The 23,994-nt window shown below is 41.6% G+C and overlaps 1 protein-coding gene across 1 annotated transcript in view; it reads right to left on the bottom strand.

The window, feature by feature from the left end:
* RALY (RALY heterogeneous nuclear ribonucleoprotein) overlaps positions 1 to 23,994 on the bottom strand; it is a 164,264-nt gene that overhangs the window by 49,581 nt on the left and 90,689 nt on the right. The gene's annotated exons all lie outside the window — the stretch shown is intronic.

Genomic DNA, 23,994 nt, shown 5'->3' on the forward strand with positions numbered 1-23,994 from the left:
AAAAATGCAATAAAATTTGCATTAATATAGAGTAATGTAACATTAATATCAAAGTAATGAAAACTGCATTAATGCCACGCAATAAAAAGTACTTAAGTAATACATCACAATGGTATGGTCATAGATTTATGCCTCATGAGCTACGGGGGGTGGGGGAGAACTATTGGAAAGAACTCCTTGCCCTATAGTGGACCCCAAATAACCATCTACTGGATTTAATAGGCCAGGGTGTCATGACTTCCATCTTTACAAAACGATTCATCACGATTTGTTAGGATCAGCTTTTCCCCATCCCAGGCCATATGCTTAAATTGGGCTGGAACACGTTCCGGTATAAAGAACCGGTTCTGGTATAAAGAATCTTTTCAGACCCCCAAGTATAATGATCAGAGGGCTAGGAGAGGTGAGGGAAACATAAAAAACACTGATACTTACCTCTCTGGCTCCAGAAGGCTTCGGGCCTACTTGGTGAGGTCACAGACGTCACATGGGCCAGGCTTGCATTCTTATACGTTGCGATGAAAGCCCGACTCAAATGACATCTCTTCCATCATTGAAGATAGCCGACATAAACGGGGAATGCGCTGGAGCCCAGGAGAGGTAAGTTACAGTGTTTTTTTATGTTTGTATCTTCCCCTGGGTCTCCGATTATTATACTCTGGGGTCTGAAAAGATCCCAGAGTATAATAATTGTTTATGGGTGTCCACTATGGGGCATAATACTGTGTGTAAGGGACACTATGGGGCATAATAGTATGTGCAGGGGCCACTATGCAGCACAATATTGTATGACTGGGCCACTATGGAGCATAATACTGTGTACAGGGGCCACAGAGTTCCCCCTAAAATGTTTTCCCAATTTAAGCACCGGAGCTACCAATGGTAAATTCTTCTTCTAAGACCAAGGCCACGTGGGGTACATCTGCCAGTTAAAGCAGAGAGTGAAGCCCCAGCAGGAGAAAAAACGACCCTAAAGCCCTTTTCATATAAGAATAAAATTCTGATACTCAAGAAAATGGAGCTGCAATTCAGAATAAGAAAGGCATTTTTGGAAAGTGTAGAAGTCGCCCTACATGATACTGTTTGATACTGATTTTCCTGTTGACAGACTCCCATTAAACAAGTATCATCTGCATGCTGCGACTAAAGCATGCACAACAAAGCACCAGTGCTGCAGATTTTATCCCCTTCCCAATGCAGCCGTTTTTTTTTTCTTTTTGATTTTTTCTCTCCACCTTCTAAAAGCCATAACTTTTTTTGACGGCTTAATATTTGCCAGATAAATTATACTTCATACCGGTACCATATAATATTCCATATAATGTACTGGGAAGCTGGAAAAAAATTCAATTGTAAAATTCATAGAATTCTATTACAAGCTGCCTGATAACAAGAATGGGATCCTTTAATAGACTCCTGGCTGCCACAGTAATGGATCGCTGCCCTCGGATCTTATTCCAGGGAACGAGATCGTCATCAACATGGCGGCGCCCATGGACCACCAGTAAGAAAAATCTAAATAAAAAAGTTATGAACAAAAATTGGCCTGAAAGTGTTAAAGGAACCTGAAAATGGGGAACGTTTGATACGATAGCCCACAAAGTACTGTTGGTAACAGGTGGCTGTCTGGGTTTCGATTGCTCGGTTGTGTCTCTATGGGTGTGCCTCATTATAGGAACGCATAAGCATGTGATATTGAGTGATTTTTTTGAGAAATCTGCATTGTTTTGTTGGCCTTTATATCTACTTTATCTCAGCGTACTGTTTTGCAATTTCAAGGTAGTGACTTTAAATTACTTACATTTGTCATATATGGATTTTTCCTCAAGCATCTAGCTTTCAAAGGCTTGATTCTGTTGACCTGGAGCTATACAGCCAGTAGTTCTGAGTCACCACTGTGTTTGCAGTTACGCGCTTGATGGAGCGTTGGGCTACGCAGGTGCTGGTTAACTGAGACTGCTTCAGCGATGTGCAGCTGCCTGCAAACAGGCACAAGTGCCAGGGAGCACAGTTGGATGCACATGTGCTATCTCGCTCTGTCTGTTGCTTGCTCAGTTTGACTCTGTTTTTATCCTTTGTTGCAGATATTGGAGCCTTTAGGTGAAGGGAACTTGTAATAGAAGTACCAATAATATATCGCAAATACAACTTACTGGTTATTAGATGCCCATATAAATAACATGGTATAAAAAGAGATTAATATGTATTTCAGATTATGTCCTCTGGGGGGTAATTACATAGACTGGCGTTTCCTACACCAGTCTTAATAAAGGCCCCAATTGGCGCGAGGTGTACATGAATTATTAAAACTCTCCTGCCCCTTAATAAATTAGGAACATGCCCTCGCGCCAGAATGGAAATCTACACTAGTCAGTATTTGGCCTAGATTTCCAGTATATGATACACCAGTTTTCTGGCATGAGTTATAATAAAAATGTCCGACCAAGGCATCCTTGTCCTGCACCAGATTGCCCCCCCTCTCCCCACATTCATAGACAGTGACGATCGAAGCAAAGTATGGAAAGTGTGTTCCATCTATCGCGCAAAAAAGGGCCATGTGTCACGACCTGAAGACTTGTATAAGAAATCTTTCTGGTGGGGTTTGGATCCGGTGTTCTGTAGTCTTCTAGTGGTTTCCTTGCCATTAGGCCATCTGTTTGGGTATTGAGTATCGGCCTTCAGAATATACTTGAGGTTCTTTGGATAGGAGGAGGGCTGGCTTCACTAGTTGCTGGTTTTTGTTGTAACCAACTGGAATTCGTGGCTCTGGGAGGAGGAGAGTTTTGTGGAATTACAACTGACTTGGAAGTGGTGTGAGTGTTGCCTTGTGTGTGAGTCTGGTTTTCCCCTCCGCACTTCTACTCTACCCTGTCCTTCAGTTCTGTTTGCCTGGCACTATCTGGTTGTTTGAGGTTTGGGTTCCAGTTTGTTTGCCCCCAGTCCTGTGTTAACCCTTTCCTCACCTCTCCACTGTCCCTCTCCTCAGTCTCTTGTTATGTATTGTGTTGTGCTGCGTGTCTGTTGTCCAGCACATCCCATCCTGTTTGTTGTGTCTGCAGCTGCACCTTGGTTTCTGTAGGGGTGACCACCTTAGTATCCCCAGTCCCTAGCTCTCTTGTAGCTCTCGCCCTATCTGTCGGCTAGGCCTTTGTGTTAGAGAGCCATGAGTTGTCGGGGCCAAGGCTAGATTGGGAACAGCTGACCACCACCCGCAGGCAGGGCCTAGCTAGCCGCTGTAGCTTCAGGGATAGTCTCCTTCCACTGTTCCCTTAGCAGTGCAGTCTGCAGTCCGGATTCTGGGTCTGGGCATAGACACGAACGTAACACCATGCACCAGAGATGCACCACAATAGTCTCATCTATCACCCAAAACTGCAGATGTCTGATGTAGAAGTAGCACAATTTTGGTGCCAAAAATGTCCCACTTTTTTCTTTCTCTGCCACACTGACCACTGTAGAAAACAATGGGTAGAGGTGGACATCAAGGCAGGACAGGGCTTCCTTGGCCTGATGGAGTTCCTTGGCCTGATGGAGTTCTTATAAATTGCACCAGAAAATTGACATAAGTTATAGCTAAAATTTATGCCAGCCCATTGCTAGTGTAGATTTCAGTTCCAGCATATGGGACTTCCCAAGAGATGACAGAATTAGTAAGAGGCTCCAACACTTTCTAGTGCATCCCACACCAGAGGAGGAATGGATTAAGATTGGTATAGGAGATTCACTCCATTATCTTGTCTTACATATAAGGGTATATGGACATTGAATATTTGCAAATGGAACTTATAGTTCCTAAAAAATCCAAGCTGTGCACTCCTCAAGGCCAAACAACTGGAATACCAAGGGATACGAATAATTCAGGCTCTATTGGATAACGTGTTTCAGGGTTTACAGTGTTCAGGAGAACGCAACCCTTCGTCAGATCTTTGTGCCGTTGTGCTTTAGGCTTAGTAGTCCTAAAAAACCCAGGATCTGCGCTCCTCAAGACCAAACAACAGGAATCAGTTGTTTCTATGGATATTGAGGTGGTCCTTCTTTCATATTACTCCACTTCTGAGTCTGAATAGATGCGCCATGTATAGTAAGAAATACTCTCACCCTGGCATAGGTATGCCAAGCATGTAATAATACAGTAGATTGCTGCTATGGAAATATATCGCAAAGCAAAACTTTCAGGAGCTATTCCTATTTCTTTAGTAAGCTTTCAATGCAAGACCTTCCTACTTCCTAGAAATGCACATTGACCCAATGGTCTTCTACTATAAGTAGCACTAGATAACCTTGGTTCTTCCAAAGAATTTGATTCTAAAGGCCCAGCAGTCTCGTGTACAGAACTTGTTAATGAATCATCAACTGTTGCACATACAACATTGCACACACTGATCAAAGGATGTATAGGCTTGTCTTCTGAGAATCTCAAAGGCCCGGTTCACATTTGCGTTCGGGTCCTTCCGTTTATGCGGAGAGAAAAGGGCTGAAAAGGACCCCATAGACTAAAACGTACCCCATTTTAGTCTATGGGGTCCGTGGGTTTCCTAATGTAACAGCTTTTTTATGCAGATTAGGTTTCCATTCGAGGGGTCCCCAAGCATACTCCCCAAATGGAAACCCATGCACAGGTGTGAACCGGGCCTAAGTCAGGCGACTAGGTCATTAACTGGTTCCAAACCACCCGTTCACTATAGACTTAACCCTGCAAAGACATACCTACACAGCTAGACCTCTCCATAGCAAAGGCAGGGATGGTGTATCACATGACCGCTGGGATCCAGGAACAGTCTTAAAAGGCCTAGATCAGATCTTCAGTGTAACTATATTAAAATAGTTTATTTTTGTCTTGTAACAAAATGAATGGAGAAAAGAGAAATGTAAATCCCATCAATATTTGGTGTGACCTTTGCCCTCCATCAGTTCTTCTTGGTACTTGGGGACAGTTTTTGTAGGAACTCGGCAGGGAGGTTGTTCCCGCCATCTTGGAGAACTACTTGTACATGGAAAAGTCCTATTCTTCTTCAAGAGTAAGAAGCCTAATAATAAAACGACAGTACATCCCCGAGGACTCCATTAAAGGAAACCAGACTGGGAAGGAAAATAACTTTTATTACACATGTTACCAGGAGAAATTGGTCTAGTAACACATGAGATTGTGCCAGACTGGCATACTGACTGAGAGGAAGTCAAGCTGGTCAATGTGCATTTATTTGCTTTAATCTCCGCTGTCATTCTACTTGAGGTCCTGCTACTCTGACCACAGGTTGGGTAAGGTTTCAAGCAATGTGTCTGAGATCTGCGTCCCCTAATAAAGAGCTCTAAACAGGCAGCAAGATACATGGTTTGAGCTTCTGCCAGCATGGTCAGGGCACACGGGGTGAGGACGCGGGTCAAGAGATGTGACAGGCTGATAATTGCTAGAAGCAAGACGGAGAAACAATACCCCTCGGCTCAATGGTAGATTTTTGGTTCCTTCCCGACTGATTTCAACTAATGATAAATTGACATCCGCAAATATCAGTTTTTAGATCCAACACCCATTGGCCACAATGATAGAAAAATACATCATAAATGCTGTGAACAAAAAAGATCATTCAGTGATGAAGACGGGGGCAGTGTGTCACGTTGTGCTCTTTTGCAGTATGTTATTAGGTGTTTTCCGCAACACTTTTTTTTGCAGAAAAATGCCTCTGAACTACTTATGTAACCTGTTGGAAAATACAATGCACTATAAGGTTACTGGCATAGTGGGATGATATTGAGGTACACGTTTAGCGCCAGGTAAATGTGTGCCTCTAGCCCCGATCTGCACTTTACCCACTACATTTTGCGTATATGGTCGTCGCGGGTATTGGCAAGGGCCTAGTTTGACAGACTTATTCTAAGGCCCGGTTCACATTTGGGGACCCCCCGAATGGAAACCCATGAGCATTAAAAAGCAGTTACCTAAAGGAAACTCATGGAATCCATGGACTATAATGGGGTCCATGTGGTTTCCGCTCAGAGGAGAGAAAAGTGCTGCTTCCAGGATTTTTCTCTCCGCATGTTTCATCTGGAAACCGAGTGGAAACCATGCGGACCCCATTATAGTCTATGGGGTCCATGAGTTTCCATTAGGTAACTGCTTTTTAGTGCGTACAGGTTTACAGGTTCCGGTGGTCCTCAAGTGGATTCCCTGAATGGAAAGCCAAACACAAATGTGTATTGGTCCTAAATCACGCCACTGTTCTTTTGTCAATAACAATGTAAATCTACCCCGGTTCCTGAGGGTAAGTTCACACAGGGTTTTTTGTTTGGGATTTTGAGGCTGTATCCGCCTCAAAATCCCGACCAAAAAGACAGCTTCCTTTAAAATCAATGGGAGCCGGTCAGTTCTTTTCTCCAGGAGCCATTTGTTCCAGTTCCTGGAAAAAGAAGCGACATGCTAATTCATTCAGGCGTATTCGCCTCGCGACATCCGCCTGAAGACATTCCCTCCACCCAACTAGACCCAATCATTTGGGCCTAATCCCGAGCGGAGTGTGTGACTGAATGCCTGTGCACTGCTCCGGGATCCAGTCGTAGCTACATGTACTTCGGACCGGAACCTGAGGCGGCCTCCGCCTCAGGTTCTGGTCCAAAAACCCTGTGGGAACTTACCCTAAGAGGTCACAGCCTGTTCATAAATCTCTCGCACCAGTCTTAATAAGTTTACCCCAGTGACTTTGGCCATGACTACTCTTGCATGCCCAAATATCATTGTGTGGGCCAGGACCCCAGTGCTGCAAAGCAACATTGCTAACCGCTGAGCCCGAATATTACATCTGTACGTAAAACCTGATTCAGATTTGTCATCGGAAGCTTCTGTTGACTTTACATTCCGCATGGCAAGATCCCTTTATACAACAGTTACATGGCAATATAGGGCTTGGTTCGCACCATCATTCTTATAACACAGCCATTTCAAATCCATATTCTTGATAGTATTTGACAGCATGGAACGCTCTGCAGGATATACTATTTGTACCTTCAAAATATCCAAAATGCTGAAAGTAACCACCAGTGTGAACAGATCCTTAATTATTGTAAATTTAAGCATGCAGACATTAAGCTTGGGCTTAATGGAGTTGTTAGGATTAGAAAAGTCTTGTCCATGGTTTATATGTGGTATATAGCACCTTAGCCCCATTCCAATGAACAGGCTGAGCTGTAATACCAGACTAAGTCTGTAGATAAGAGTGGTGTTGTTTTTGAAAATCAAAAACATAGAGTTGATCCTTTCACTGCTATGACATCACTCATCCATGACCCAATGCTCCTCGCCCACCTCATTTGCATAAGACCTCAACACTGGATATTGTTTATTATTGTAATATGCTAATGGTGTTGAATATTTTTGAGGAGTTGGTAGACTCTATTTAAAACCTCCTGTGGCAGTCATCATATAGAACAGATCTCTGTGCAGATCTGGCCTGAACGCCATGAATGTCAAGTGTTCTGATTAGAGATGGGTAAATTGGTTCGCAATGAACTGGATTCATCCGAATATTCCAAATTTTTGTTTTTTTAATACCCTGGGGTCTCTTCTAATCTTCAGATCCCAGAGGCCCAAGGGAGATGACGCTTGGCGAGCCTATTATTGGGCCTTAGCAGTGACCTCAGAGAAGAGCGCCAGATGTCGAGAGGAAGAAGACACAGAGCACCGGACACGGTGAGGAGGGCAAGAAGAGGTAACAGAAGATGAGTATACAGTTTTTTTTAATTTTGTCACCTCCCTTGGGCCTACAGCTATTATAGTCTGGGGTCTGAACAGACCCCAGAGTATAATAATTTCTCTTATTGATTAGCTTTATCCGAACACAGGATGAAACAAATCTTCTGGGGTTCGCCCATCTTTAGTTCTGATTCTACAAACCATTCCGTTATATCTTTTGATGACAAGTTTTTTTGGGCGCATCTTGAATATTTCGCTTTGAATTTCCATACTTCTTGAAAACGACTTTGATAATCGGAATCTTTGTTGGAAAATGATGTTTCATGTCTCAAAATCCGACCTTTGCCGGCATTCAGACTGTTGGCCCATAAGGGTTAATGCCTCCTCCCTCCCTTCACTCCTAATAGCATCTGGTCCTCGTACTAGATGATAAAGTGTACGGCTGTCTCTGAGTGATTTAATGGGTCGCTCGCTGTGGTTTGCTGAGCTGTGCAGGCAGATCGCTGTATTTTTCCGGCAGCTCGATTAAATCATGGAGAGGGGAGAACAGATCCATCTCTAACAAGCTGGATACAAAAACCGTAATTACGTTGCGCTATTTGTTTTTCGCAACACTACTTAAATTAGACACTTGTTGATGCATAGAAATTTATGTGTGGAAATATTTGGTCATTATAGGCTCCAGGTGCCCGCTCATCAACGAGACTTTCCAAAATGGCTTTTATGCCACTATCACTCGTTTCTAAATTTCTTTTTAATCTGTGTGATGTCAATGGTGCTTAGAATCCTCCTGTACGCGGACAACTGTGTGATAATGTTGTGGCAAAGGAAGCCTGTGATTTGGATCGAAATGCAATGTGCACATGCTAAACAGTGATATTGGTTCCATCTAAGACTCATTATCATGAGTGATAAACCCCTGAGCTACCAAGTGGTTCTACTGTGAGAACTCTTAACATTCAATGATGCCACTCTAAACATTATCTCTATCTATCTATCTATCTATCTATCTATCTATCTATCTATCTATCTATCTATCTATCTATCTATCTATCTATCTGCCTATCTATCTATGTGCCTATCTATCTATCTATCTAGCTATCTATCTATCTATGTGCCTATCTATCTATGTGCCTATCTATCTATCTATCTATCTATCTATCTATCTATCTATCTATCTTCTTTCTATCTATCTATCTATCTATCTATCTATCTATCTATCTATCTCCTATCTATCTATCTATCTATCTATCTATCTATCTATCTATCTCCTATCTATCTATCTATCTATCTATCTATCTATCTTCTATCTATCTCCTATCTATCTATCTATCTATCTATCTATCTATCTATCTATCTATCGTCATCCTGGAAGAAATTTAGATCATATAAAAATAGCAAGACATTCCTTAAGCTCCTCTAAGACAGTGTCACCATGGATCCTTGATGGAGGGATGTTGAAGGCAAAGTAGGAGGTGGGAATTATCTTGAATATAATCTGATTATAACTGACGGTCTATCGAACCTCCCAGAGATTATCTGTAATCTAGGTGAAATTTGTCAGCAAGGGTCCATTTTTCCTGCAGCGCCACCACAGGGGGAACTAAGCATGACACAAACCTTTATAATCAGAAGTTGTCAGTGTAGGCGCGACCAGGGGTGCAACTAGGAAAGACAGGGCTCCATGGTTAAGTTTTGTCTGGGGTCTTGGAGACTGCAACAGGGTTCCTTACTGTTTGGATCATTTGAAGGCACCTGTAACAGGGGCCCCTGCAGGACAGGAACATGGATAGGTAAGTGAAAATTGGCCTTTTTCACACTGGAATAATCAGATAATAGCCAATTTAAAAAAATGGGGGCCCCTAAGGTCATTGGCCATGTAGAAGCCCCTATTGCTGCTATGGTTGTAGTTATGCCACTGGGTGCTGCACCCTGATTCCAGCACAGTTGGATTTTTTTTTAGCCCCAACAGTCCCCAAGCAATCAGTGCTGTTAGTTTCAGCACAATTATGCTCTCTGCTCTCAAGTGGGTGGATCTTATTAAGAGTAGATAGACAAAGACCGCCCACTTGACAACAGAGAGCATAATTGTGTTGAAAGTACCTCCACTGATTGCTTGGGAATGGTGGGGGCTAGAGAAAAAATTCCAACTGTGTTGGAATCAGTGGAGCAGAGACTACTGAAGGAGAAAAAGAGTTGGAGTTGGTGGATGAGGTGAAAGATCCTGTTTAAGTTATAAATTCTTACATTAAATTAATTGCATTTTGGTTGTTTTCTACATTGAAAGGGTTAACCGGTTTGGCAACTCTTTTGAAATTTCCAATTGGACAATCTGAGTTAACCTAGGTGAGTCCCCAACAAGGAACCCCTTCTCTTATTCAGAGCATAGAACACCTATACAGAGCATCTTTTATTACGGAGGACTTAGTGTTTTTATGCCTTACACAGACTGTTCTTTGATTTCGATATAAAGTTTCATTTTGATGTGATGCCATAGGGGACACCCTAAAACTCAACATGGTCCTGTCCTGCATTAAATAGGCAACCCATTTAAATTGGCACTGTGTAATACTTTACTTTCCCTGTGGAGGTGCTGTAGGGAAATTGATCGCGTTTTACCAGTTTCCCCCACAGACTACAAATGATTAATGGGAGTCCCAGCAGGGAAACTGATTGTGATCAACTTATTGTCAAGGGATCCATATGATAAATAGGGGATGTCCAAAGCCAAAGAACCGGTTAGGCTGGTTGCACAGTTCTATTTTTTTGTTTGCATGTTTTTACTGAATTTCAATTTTAAAGAATCACTGTGTTTAGTCGTTATAGATTAGTCAATAGTCATTGACCTGTAACCCTACAGGTTTTTTTTTTGTTTTATTTAATTTTTTTGCTTGAGATTTTTCCAAACTCATCATGGCCAGTTTTGAAGAGATTTACTGTAGACTTTATAAATAATAATAATAAAAAACACTCTAGAAAAAAAATGGCAAGACTATGTACAAAAATGGCAAGACAAAAAAATTAGGCCCTGCATGCAATACTGGTGTTTTTAGACTAGACTAGAGGATGTCCCCTTGTCACTGTCTCCAGTCTAAAAGTAAAAAGATCATTAGAAAGTTCTTTGTTCAGTCCCTTCATTCATCTTAGATCACACCGTAGACATCATTTTTCTAAATTGAATAGTCCCAAATTTGTTAATCTATCATTGTACACCAATCCACCCATTCTCCTACTTGTCTTGGTCGCCTTCTTTGCACTCTCTATAGTTCAGTCATGTCTTTCTTACATTCTGCGACCCAAAATTGCTCACAATAGTCTATGTGTGTCCTTAGTAGTGATTGGTATAGCGGTATAACTTGTTCTTGCCTTGAGAATCTTTGCCTCTTAGTTATACCTCCAACCTGAAAAAATGTGCGATGGCCAAAATGGTCACCCTTACATGACCATTGTCACCTAGACTCTTAAATTGAAAATTTGCTTGGTGGTGCCACAATACCATAACAGAACTTGATATGGGTGGCAAGGTGTCCATTTCATAGAGGCCATAACCTAGTATAACTGAGAAATGGTGTAGCAGTATGGCAATAACCATGCCTATAACAGGACAGAACATGAGAAGTTTTATTTCCTGGTGATATGTTCTTCTTATGAGCCATGGCTGGTTTTGGATTCTTGCTTCAAAGATAAAAGCTGCCCTTAATGTTCCACACTTACATATTGGGCTGAATGCTAAAACCTTATAAAAGCTTACTTACGCCTTACAGATAACTAACCTGCTTTGAGTCGGTTGACATTTACAGACATTTAATATTTACCTCCGTTGCTTTTTACCGGTACTTTTTGACTGATTTTGTTTCCCAGGTGATTTTCTCTTTGACCTTTCTGCTCAATAAGGGTTCAGTGAGTTCAGACCAAAACCAGGTAACGTCTACCGAGCTCACGAAACAACTCAGAGGCAAAAGAAAAATTCGGCTTGTCAACAATATTTTGCATATGTAGTTCTGACAGCTATGGATAGTAAACTTCCTAAATGATCTCTGCCATGTATCCTGGGATTGTCTCATCTTCTCCTGGTGAATGCTTATGAGTTGTCTAAGCTTGTTGGAGCTTCCGAAGCTACGAGGGTAGTCTAAACTGTACAGTTAGGTTGGTGACAAATGGGACTGACACCCTCCATCAGGGTAATTCAGCATAATGTCTCCCTGAATGCTGCAGTAACAAGTTTTTGCTGTGGCACAAGTGCACAATTCTCTGGAGTTTGTCGTGGGTTGTACAGACAGCAATATGGACATGTTGAGTATTTAAAACCCACAGCATAGCTGTTTTATCTGGAGGTTTTAGCCAAGGATAGATCATCAATAAAAAGGAGTTTGACAATCACCTTTAAGGCTAAGGCAGGGGCCCCATGGGCCGGAAACGCAGCGCTAAAGCGCTGTGGGGATAACCGCAGTGTGAACGCATTGCGGTTCTTCCCGCAGCGCTTTGAACAGAAAGTTCATGGAGTTTTCCTCCGCGGACTCTTTGTTTCAATTGTATCTACGGGGAAGCCACCAGCGTTTCCGTAGATATAATTGACATGCTGCGATTTTCAAAACTGCGATGGTTTTGGAAATTGCAGAGTGTCCACGCTGCAATTTTTTCCACAAAGTGGGGATGAGATTTGCATGAATTCCATCCATTTTGCAAGTACTGTAAAACGCCAACATTTCCGAAAATCGTAGCATTTCCAGCCCGTTGGGCCCCGGCCTGAGTCTGAATCTTCTAAAACCACCCCCTTACTAGAGTGAGATTGAGACAATTTTATTGCAAGTTTTTGAAAACTCACATTTGATAAATCTGGACTCCATCAACTCATTTGGCTCAACACACTCACTATTCCACCCATGATCCATTACTGGAATGAGTAGTCTAAATTGTTTACATTTTTTTGTCCACAAAACCTATTTTTCAACTTTTTGATGCCATAACCTTGGTGTGCAGAGCTCAATATAGGCCACTTCATGGTTTGTAGAATATACTTAAGTACTACTAGGAGGTTGAGCTTTACGACAACTCTCCAAACCAGGTCTAATCTTTGCTACACATGACCACATTCCTATATGTCGTATAATTGTATCCATATTATGTGTTCGCTCAATTACTTCAGTATGGATGGGAGAAGTAATTATTTCCATAATATATATTTTATTTCACTGTGTGGTTTTCGAAATTCTTCTTTGTGAATTGCCATGACTGTTGGCATGTGTTTTTGAAAAATTGCCAACCTCTCTTCTCGTGAAGGTCAAGTATGATCATTATCTACTCCACCAGTCCTTATAAATACTCTTGTCATGCTTTCCAAAAATCCTCGTGATTACCAAAGACGTAGAATAAAAAAATATTTTTGTTTTTATTTTGCTCTTTCCGAGGAAAGAGTTAAGTAGAAAGACCGATTCTTCCCGTAACACCAAACATCTCCCATCTGCTGGAGGCTCGTTTGTACCTTTAATTAAAACAAAAGCAGCCTTTGCTGAAGGTAATTACATTTTGGCAGTCGTTCCCTGGATGTGGTGTTTGAAGAGCGCATTTCTTTGAATTGCAATCTGTCTAGGCTACCAGATGCGTGCCAGGTAGAAGAGTAGGTGGGCATTGTCCTGGTAAAAAATAAAACCTCTTTGGGGGCCACTGTGTACTTAAGAGGCTCGCATAATAGATTGCATCCCTTTCAACTAACCTTTCCGAAACCCAGGATTGCATTACATTGGAGATCGGTTATGTTCTACTTGTGTTTTAACTAAGGACAAAATGTTTTTATGGGAAAAGTTGTACAAGTTTATTTCCCTTTAGAAAGATTCTGAGATTAGAATAGTAATTAGCTTGACGAAATACCACCAGCTCCTAATGCCAAAATAATTTGTGGCGGGCTGATAAGGTCATATTTTTATTTAGAAGATGGCTCCGAGATTATGTAATTGGGAAGTAATTTAAGATAAATTTTTTGCTGGTTAAGATTAGACATAAAGGATGTAAAAGGATGTAAAAAAATAACCACAAAAATATCACATACATCATGGTATTGCATATATTCAGTAACATAGCTATAGGGAAGGGAGCAAGAGGTAGAAGTAGCACCCAGCTCCTGATGCCCGAGGGGGCCAAAAGGTTTCCCTACTTCCAAAGGAGACACCAGTATTATAAATGGTACGTGGTAAGTAAGTCTGACTTTAGCATTGAGACTGTTTGGTCTCCAGTATCTACAAGGCTGGTCCAAACCTCTTTAGATGCTTGCTTTACCTAAAATTCCAGTGATGAAACCCTTATATCCCTTATTTAGTTGGCTATCCACTCTCAACAACTTTGGGCCAAAACTGGTATTAATGAATATTCAGCTGAATATACTTTTGTTTTTGGGGGGTAAAGGGGTATAATCTGCTACCAAAAAGCCATAACCGTGGCTTATTTCCCCTGAGAACGAAAGGATTGTGAGAGATCTGTTGAGGAGAGTTGGGTGTCCCCAACTTTTTTGCATAGCTTAAAAACTTGACCAAAATTTATCTAATGTATATGGCCATATTTAGAAATTCAGCAATTTTTATGATCTTGTTGGTTTAGCACCAACATATTCTGTATTGGTGTAATGTTTGGAGAGTGATTGGGCCTTTACACACCAACATCATGGCGCTGTTACGATACTGATGATATACAGCTGGGATCTGGTAGCCAGGAAGCACAGCAAATGTTGTGGAGTAGAAGACTTGGTCGGTAGATAGACAGGGGTCGGTACACAAGCGGGTATTCAGATGGAGGCAAGATCGGTACACAAGTGGGTAAGCAGACGGAGCCAAGGTCGGTACACAAACAGGTATTCAGATGGAGGCACGGTTGGTACACAAGCGGGTATTCAGATGGAGGCAAGGTCGGTACACAAGCGGGTAAGCAGACAGAGCCAAGGTCGGTACACAAGCAGGTAAGCACACGGAGCCAAGGTAATCTGAGCAAGATATACCTCAGTGCTAGAGACTGGGAATAAACACAATACTCAAGTGTGGGTCTGAATATGCTCTGAGTTTATATAGACCTAAAACAGGAAACAAGCTGGTCATGGACATGAAACAATACTAGCCATCTTGAATTTGGGAAAGAGCCAGGGAACAGTGGCATCTGTTGGTGGGAGTAAAAAACACTTGAGAACAGTGGCCACTAGTGGAGATTCTTGAATCTTCACATCAGCATCTTCACATGATGATTAAACACAGTTTCTGACAGGCACTTGACGACAGCGTGATGCCTTCAGAGGATGCCATGGGGCCATTGGTGAAGCTAGGTGAGTATAATTGTTTTTTATTTTTACTTACCTCCCCCTCCACTTATTATACTCTGGGGTCTGAGGAGACCCCAGAGTATAATAATAACACGTCTAGTTTGTGCCAAACAGGTTTGGCTTGAAACGAACTGGAGGCCCGAACCTCACAAATATTTGTTGAAATTAAGTTTATGGGATGGATTCACCCATCTCTAGTAAAAACTGTGATCTACACTTGGTGACTATTCAGTAAATACTGAATTTCATTAGTCTTAATTAGTAAAATATCCTGTAAATTAGAATATGTTTAGACAAAGTTGGACAACATTGATCTTACAAGCTGAACAGTGTAAAATCTAGGAGCCAACAAGGTACTAAGGAGCCAGGAATGATATTTATCATTGGCATCAATACAATTAACCCAAGGCACTAGTAGGCACAGTGGAAACCTAACGCCTGGGATTTGTCCAGCTTAGTCTTGGCATGTCTCAACGTAATGATACCTTAATTACTTTAATTGATTACTTCTCTTTACCATTTTCATCCTTGGGATAAGATTTTTTTTATGCTCTTGAATGGTGGTACTGTTTAACACTAAGAAGAAGGTTTGTCTTTTGGTTGAATGGGAGACTTAAAAAATCTTTATTTTGTCTGAGTTATGAAGATGTATTCAGTAAGATTTTCTATGAGAATTAGAAGATTAAAATGTACAGCTTTTTTTTATTAAGAGGAAGTTAGATAGGTTAACTAAGTATATTGCAAAAATGTTCACCAAGCACACTGCTAAACAATAGCAAAAATCAATCAATCAATCAAATCAAATAACATTTAAAGGGGTGGTCTTGTTATGGACATTTATAACCCTGTGCACAGGAAAAAGGATAAAAGTCTGATTACTGGGGGGCTTGATTGCCGGATCCTCTAGTGATCAGGAAGACTGAAATTCCCCCTCTATGTGAATGGAGCACCATTGTGCTTGCGTGACCAGAGCTCCATTTACTTCTATGGGGCCACGGGTTTTGCTGCAGATTACAATTCTATGAGTCACATAGAAGTGAAATGAGTTCTAGTCACGTAAGCACATTGGTGCCCCATTCACAAGGAGGCCTTTATGGGGACTTTGGTCCCCCATCCTCCTGATCACTGAGGGACCCAGTCATCAGACACTTATTCCCTGTCCTGCAGAAAGGGGATAACTGTGTATAATGGGACAACCCCTTTAACAATAGTCGAGGTGTTGAGGTTAAATGACATAAAGGAACATAAGTTGCAGTAGCCTCCATGGGTCAGAAGTAGTCTTCTAATTAAATAATAAGAGTGGAGTTACAACCCTATCCATTCTATAGTCGTGGTTCTGGGGGCCTTCTTCTGCTCTCCGTCGACTGCAGTAGGTTTTGGTGCCTGGAGGCTGTTGGAACAAATGATTGGACTGAGTTCTGGTGACAAGTGTTGGATTCCCACAGACCAGATACCGATGGCTTATCCTGTGAATAGGTCATCAGTACGAAATATGTAATGGGGTCAGAAATCCCCCTTAACGTAACCATGTCCATAGTACAATAAAACCACCTAAAACTGGTGTCCCTCTCCAAGATGGAACTGGAATCCTGCCACAGAAAACGTGGTCGCAATAAGGAGGTGGTCGTTTGGAGAAGTTTCATTGGATCTGTTTTGGTTTGGCGTCTACTGCAGTTGACATATAGCAATGTCAGGTTCTTGTGTTTCTTTTTGGAATAACTTTACATTTTTAGAGATAATCTGTGATACAGAATGAAACCCAAAATAAACATAAAAAGACGGCTAGTCACACTAAATTGCTGGCTAAAAATCCTATCCCCAGACAGACACAAACCCACGACTCCTTGCTTCAGCAATAGTCTCTAGTGCCTGAGGGCATCTAATACAGATATTGTTAACATTTATAATGGGTATTGTAGAGAGATTGTTGCTGAGAATAGATCTCACTATGAGATTTCTGGAAATAAATGTGGCATATTTGAATCCATCAGTCTGTGTTGCAGCGAGGAACCAACATCAGCAATCCTGCCAACTGGCGAGACGTCGCATATCTGGGAATGAGCGCTGGCCACGTCCCAGACAAATAAACTACTCACTACACAAGTTGCCTATGCAAATCAGTCTCATTATGTAAATTAAGCACGCGGGATGCCTAATAGAGTCCTGTGACAGGGATATTCCCCGCTGTGACCGAACTGTGTTTGTGTCTGCCAAGGACACGTACAAAGTGGATCATGGTGACACAAACCAACGCACTTGCACCTCCCAAAATGTAACTCTTTCATTGCTTATATGACCACATTTGGTGTGGTCTATACCAAAGCAACATTGCCTTTTAGAACAGTCGCCATAATATCTGGTCATTCTATGTTGTTTCCCTTTTTCATACCTGGATGTTTTATGGAGACCAAGGGGGGCTTGGCTGGAAAGATTTACTATGACATGTCAGAAAGCTGGTGTGAGTTATACCTTAAATCTTTGCCAGTTTTTGGCTGGCATACATATCAATTCTAGAGCATGGGAGAATGCTTTATATATTATTGAGAAGCCAGAGCTTCTTTATAATTTAGGTGCAGCTCACGCCTGCTGGAGGCTCGCAACGGCTAGGAAGAATACCACTCATCTACCCTTCATTTGGAGTACCCTCTCTATAATTCCGACCCACTACCATAAAGTCTTCTTTATAAAGTTACGCTGTGTTGACATCTGTACCTGTATCTGGAAGCTGCCCATTGCAAATCCATAAAAAAACTCCACCGATTAGTGAAAAAACAGACAGTTACATAGAGCATACCGTAATAGGTTTGACTTTTTTGATGGATCTGTCAATGGGTATACATCAAAAAAGTGTCTGTATTTGGCAAATTGTTTCTTTTTTCCCCCTTTATCTTCATTCTGAGCATGATCAAGTAAGAATGAAGAGGGATTACAAAATTGACACTTACGAATTACCATCCGTTGGTAATCCAGTTGTGTCCACCTTTCATAGACCTCAATGTTGCTATCCATTGAGTATTCTTATTTTTTAGACAGAGAAAAAGTGCTGCAAGTTGGGCTTTTCTCTCCATCCAAAAGAGATGCCATGCTTACAAAAATGGTAAATGGGCACTGGCCGATGGTTTTGAAAAGCCATTAAAATCCATGGGGTTTCTAATCAGTTTTTATAAACTTTCGATGAATGACAGAAACTGATTCCACCAACACAGATGTGAACCCAGCCTTAGTGAAAATACTAGGGAGGAGATGGTTGCCCCTGTTCTTGCACATATGTCGAGTAAGCTATAACTAGTGTAGTAACCTGTTGGAATGAAGAAAAAGGAAATCAAAGCATTTGCTTGACTTCCTTGGTGGATGATCAGATGGCTAAGGCTGGGTTCACATGTGCACGAAATCTCCGTTTGGTGTGTGCTGTTTGGTTGTCAACATTGGTGTGCTCTGTTATAGAAGCCCATGTAACCTTTGCATCCAATGGGCCAAAACAATAGAGAACTGGGGGCAGCTGTGAACATAGCATCATAGAGCCATCCCTTCCTTCTTCTTCCACCTATGCTAAAATAGTAGAACTGTCTGGACAGGATAAGAGTAAACACAACCAATCTTGTGCAAAAAAGAATATTAACCCCTTGTCAATTGTCAATCTAAAGACAGCAGTGGGGTGCTAACCAGAGAAAACTACCAGACTCTCCAAAGGATGCCTCACTGATGTGCTAACCCACCAGAGACATGGATGGAAATGACCATAGATCCTGGAACAGAAGCAAGCTCCTGTTGCACATCCGGTATGTTCATCTGTGAAGATGTATATGGCTCTTCTACTTAACATCTTAAACCCTGCTTCCCAACTTATCATTGCTTGCAAGAGGCCCTACACAGGGTTTTACTATGGTACTGTAAAATAAATTCCTCCAAGTAGTATACTACACTCCTTCAGCGCCTTGTCCAACAACTGGTTCTGTAATAGGATAACCTACTGTGAGACCTTTTACGCCTTTTGAAAAGCATTCGTTTTTTGTTATTAAAGAATTTTTCCAAGGCTTGATATCAATGTCCCATTCATAGGGTAGTCCAGCAATATCAGGTAAGTAGGGGTCCAACACTTGACCACCCAACCAATAAACTGCTGTGATTGCTGGATCTGCACACTGTATAAAGTGGGAAGTAGACTCCAGCTCTGTCCACTATGTAATGGCTGTGCCAGTGAACTTCACCTGAGCTCTCATTGAAGTGATAAGAATGGGGGAACCTGGACCTTGAGGAACATGACCCATGGGGAAAGCTTGTAGCTAGGCAGATATTTGTTCCAAGCGGTGGCCTGTGATGCTGTCTTCTTTCTACATTATTATGTCAGTACTGTTCATCTGCTTCAACTAATTTCCTTAAAGTGTTGACCAAGTGGAAAAACCACTATGAAGTAGACGCCAATTTCCTCTTCTTAAATTATTTCCTTTCTCCAAATACTGCAATTAGAATAATTCAATAATAATTGGATCTTCAATGATCTGTTGCAAGTTACTTTTAATATTATTTAACTCAAGACATCAAGGCCCTATTCAAGTTATTTTGGCCTCTAGCAGTATACGAGAGCTGTCTTAAATTTGGTTACCATCTAATGTAGATGAGATTGCTCTGTCTAATCTTTCTCAGTCAATACAGTAAAGCGAAAAAGTAAGTTAGAAATAACAGAAAGTTACGGCCTATTGAGTCTAGTTTAGTGATGAGAGGGAAACTGGAATCTTCGTTTTTTATTATTTTTCTGTCTTAATAGACAATAAAACATGAAAAAGTTTTTAAATATATGCTTACAATAAAGATCTGACTTCTATATTTTATTTTCTGATTATATATTTCCTTTAAATAACTTGAGCAGGAATATGTAATATGTTATCTGTATTTCATTCCACCGGCTGATGTAACGGAGGTTCGGGGAGAGATGAGTAATGGTTTGTTATGTTTAAGGGCCCCTCAGCAGCAGTATTAAATAATAGAATTATGATTTGGAACACCCCTTTAATCAAATATATTTTAAAGGGATGTTCTGGTTCCCTTGCCAATTTTAATACTGATGACATATCCTCAGAATAACTGAGATCTGTAGGGGTCCGACACATAGACCCTGTACCAATCAGGGCTCGTTCACATCTGCGCCCGGTCTCTGTTCTGCAGGTTTCCGTTTCCTGCACAAAACAGAGGGAGGAGACAGAAACCTGCAGGAATTGGGATTTTGTGGAATTGGGGGTTCAAATGAATGGGTGAGAGAGATGTCCGGCCGTGAGCGGCAGTGAGCGTTTTATGCTCTCCATCGCAAAACCGTTTTTTAAAATCCGGACACAGAGTCGGACATGCAGTACTCTGTGTCCGGATTAAAAAAAAACATTTTCACAGCGGAGAGCATAAAACGCTCACTGCCGCTCACGGCCGGACCCGGTCTGTGGTTTCTGTCTTTTTGCATGCAGAAGACGGAAACCACAGAACGGAGTGCTGAATGCAGGTGTGAGCCTAACGTCAGCTGTGTCAGAATGCCATACAGGGAGCAGAGACATATTTTTTTTCCCCATATAGTGGCTGTGCTGGAGTCCACATTGTGGGACCTAAGCCTGTAAGGGAAACTATCAGGTGTTTTTTGTACCCTTAACTGGGCCCAACATGTGTAGCTTTAAGTGATGATTTTTGATCAACATATGCAATCTTTACCTTCAAGGGGTTAGGCAAGAAAAATATTTATCCTCCATCCATAGAAAAGAGGATAAATACCTGATCAGTGGGGGGTCGACCGTTGAGACCCCCTACTGATCCCAAGAAAGGAAGTCCTTTTCCTTCATTCCATATACAGTGTGACCGCAGCCATGTCAAATGTGTGATTGGTTGTGGACAGCACTGCTATTCACTATAATGGGAGTACTTGGCAATCTTTGGGGCTCTCATTGAAGTGAGTGTTATACCTACAGTCAGCCTGGGTGAATGTACATCACGGGGTGAGGATATCCTGTTCTCTCCTTGCAGCATAAACCCTTTAACTAGTTATGGGAAGGGAGCAGGGTACAACTTCAGCTAGTCATACAGTCATTGTACTGAATCTCAACTTATGTGGCCGGCAGTTAGATAGGATATCCAGCTGATGTCTGACAGTATCGGACATGTCAAGGAAAGTTCATTACCTGTTACTGCACATATTGGGGTCAGTATAGGGTATATGTGTGTGTATATATATATATATATATATATATATATATATATATATATATATATATATATATATCTTCTGTTAGTTAATAGTAAAAGCAGCACCATTCAGTTTCTCTAAACCTTTTACAATTATGTATGGCCTACAACACTCTCCAAAAGTGAAGATGATAAATCTCCTTCAGTAATGTGGAAACCAAAATGGTACACGTTCTCTTCATCATTTTTCCTCTCCTTCTCTAGCAGTATCATCAGTCTCCCGACGCTCTCCCCTCCCCCCCTCGTGGACACACAGTCCCCTCTCCCTTATTTGCAGTGATGATGGATGAGATAGGGTTTCCTCATCCATCCGATGAGCAGGTTCATTTAGGCAGGGGTACTGTTTTGGGTAGGCCGCGCTCTATTTTTCCCCAGCTCCCTCTGGATTGGGTAGACGGATGCGCTTGATTAAAGTTTTTTTTCCCTCTCCCTTTTGTTAGGGGATCGATATTTTCATCATTACCACTCTCACTCTTCTTATAAAAAACCCTTCATCTATATACTGTGCTGTGGTAAAAGGTTACAGAGAGTATATAGGAGGGGCTGCACTGGTTGTCCAAGTTCACTGATCACATAGACTTGTCAAGTTGTCATAAAGATACATGCTCCAGCTTATAGACCGCTCACAGTGACATAGGTACTCATGAAGTGGTTGCTACTTTCGTCTTATATACACGATTTTGTCATTGGTGTCCTTGATTTATGGGGTTAGCGGAGATCGTGGCGATCCTATTCTATGGAGTATAATGTATATAAAAATACTAAGAGGAAGCTGAATAATAAACCAGAAACTGTAAGGGTGCACTCCTCAGGGTGCACAATGAAACGACTCCATGTGTTAACCCCTTATAATAGAGCTGGAGCTAGGCTTTCTTAAACTTGTTGCAAAGGATAAGGCTCCCTAGCCCTAGCATTCCGCTCCTGGGACATATGCCTCTGTTGCCTTCCCCTAGCTAGGTTCTGGCCATAACGGACATGTCAATTTTTTTTGTAATTTTTTCCTAAGATTCCAAGCATCATACCTATTTTTTATTTTTCTGTTGACATAGCTATACAGTACTGTGGCTTGTTTTTTGCAGGATGATTTGCTTTTTTTAATAAAATTTGTTTTATGTGATTATACGTGTAACTTTTTCTCTTTTTCAAGTGATGGAGCTGTGTGAGGGCTTATTTTGTTAGGTGAGCTGTAGTTTTTATTGGTACCATTTTGGGGTGCATATGCCTTTTCGATCACTTTTTCTATTTTCGGTGGAAGCAGGGTGACCAAAAACTGATAATTCTAGCATTATGTATAATAACATGATATTTTAGTAGTTCAGATATGTAAAGGGAGTCTGTCCATAGAAACAGCTCTTTGGAGCAATGAAAATGCCCTTACTACTCTAAAGAGCATTGGTATATTGATTATAATTAGAGATGAGCGAGTAGTATTCGATCGAGTAGGTATTCGATCGAATACTACGATATTACTCATACTCGATCGAGTACCACTCGCTATTCGAATGGAAAAATTCGATGCAGAACCAGCGTTGATTGGCCGAATGCTATACAGTCGGCCAATCAACGCTGGTTCTTCTCCTACCTTTAGAAGTCTTTTCCGTTCAGCTTCCCCGCGGCGTCTTCCGGCTCTGAATTCACTCTGCTAGGCATCGGGCCTGGGCAGAGCCGACTGAGCATGCCTGCGCTACAAGAAAATGGCCAATTTGACTGTAAGCGGCCATTTTCTTGTAGTGCGGGCATGCGCAGTCGGCTCTGCCCAGGCCCGATGCCTGGCAGAGTGAATTCAGAGCCGGAAGACGCCACGGGGACGCTGCACGGAGAAGACTTCTCTGAGAATCCAGCCCGACCCTCACTCATGGACTTGGTAAGTTCAATTTGATCGAATGTTGCCTACCCCTGAAACAAACATTTTTCCCCCTTAGAGTATAATAGGATTCGATATTTGATTTGAGTAGTCAAATATTGAGGGGCTACTCGAAACGAATATCGAATATCGAGTATTTAACTACTCGCTCATCTCTAATAATAATATAATAATAATAATTTTTATCTCTATAGCGCCAACATATTCCGCAGCGCTGTACAATTTGTAGGGTTCAAATACAGACAGAAAGATACATTACAAAGAAAGTCATTTCACACAATGGGACTGAGGGCCCTGCTCGCAAGAGCTTACAATCTATGAGGTAGAGGGGGTGACACAAGAGGTAGCAGGGGCGGCATTGCTTATACAGAGGTCAGACACTTTTGTAATAGAGGTGACTGTCATTACACAAACATAAAACTTTATGAGCCGTCACTAGTGGTGTCCTGTAATATGTGGATGGAGCTTGGACATATAAAGTTAGCCTGAGATGGCATCATATCATGTGGGGAAATGTGGGAGCGGGGACAGAGGAGGGTATTGATATAAAAAGGCAATATCTTGGAAATGGAGGCAGCGATCCACAAGGGTGAAACTGTTTGGTTCAGGTGACCCTAACCTATCTATCTGCAGGGATTTATTGATATACTCGTTTCTGGTGACACTAATCTAGCTCTGCAGGACTGGGGTGATATCCTGGGTTCTGGTGATCCTAACCTATCTATCTGTAGGCTGGGTTGATATGCTGGGGGCCCAGTGACAGGCTGCTTACATGAGTTTGCCAGGGATTTACTGTGTGTCTGTAAACTGGCCATTTTTTAACAAACAGGAAATGGGTGACCATTTTTGTAAGACAATAGGAAATGCAGGTATATTGACCATATTGGCCATTTTGGTGAGACAACAAGAAGTGTGTGGATTTTGTCC

The sequence above is a fragment of the Leptodactylus fuscus genome, chromosome 6 (assembly GCF_031893055.1).
Source record: "Leptodactylus fuscus isolate aLepFus1 chromosome 6, aLepFus1.hap2, whole genome shotgun sequence".
Taxonomy (NCBI): domain Eukaryota; kingdom Metazoa; phylum Chordata; class Amphibia; order Anura; family Leptodactylidae; genus Leptodactylus; species Leptodactylus fuscus.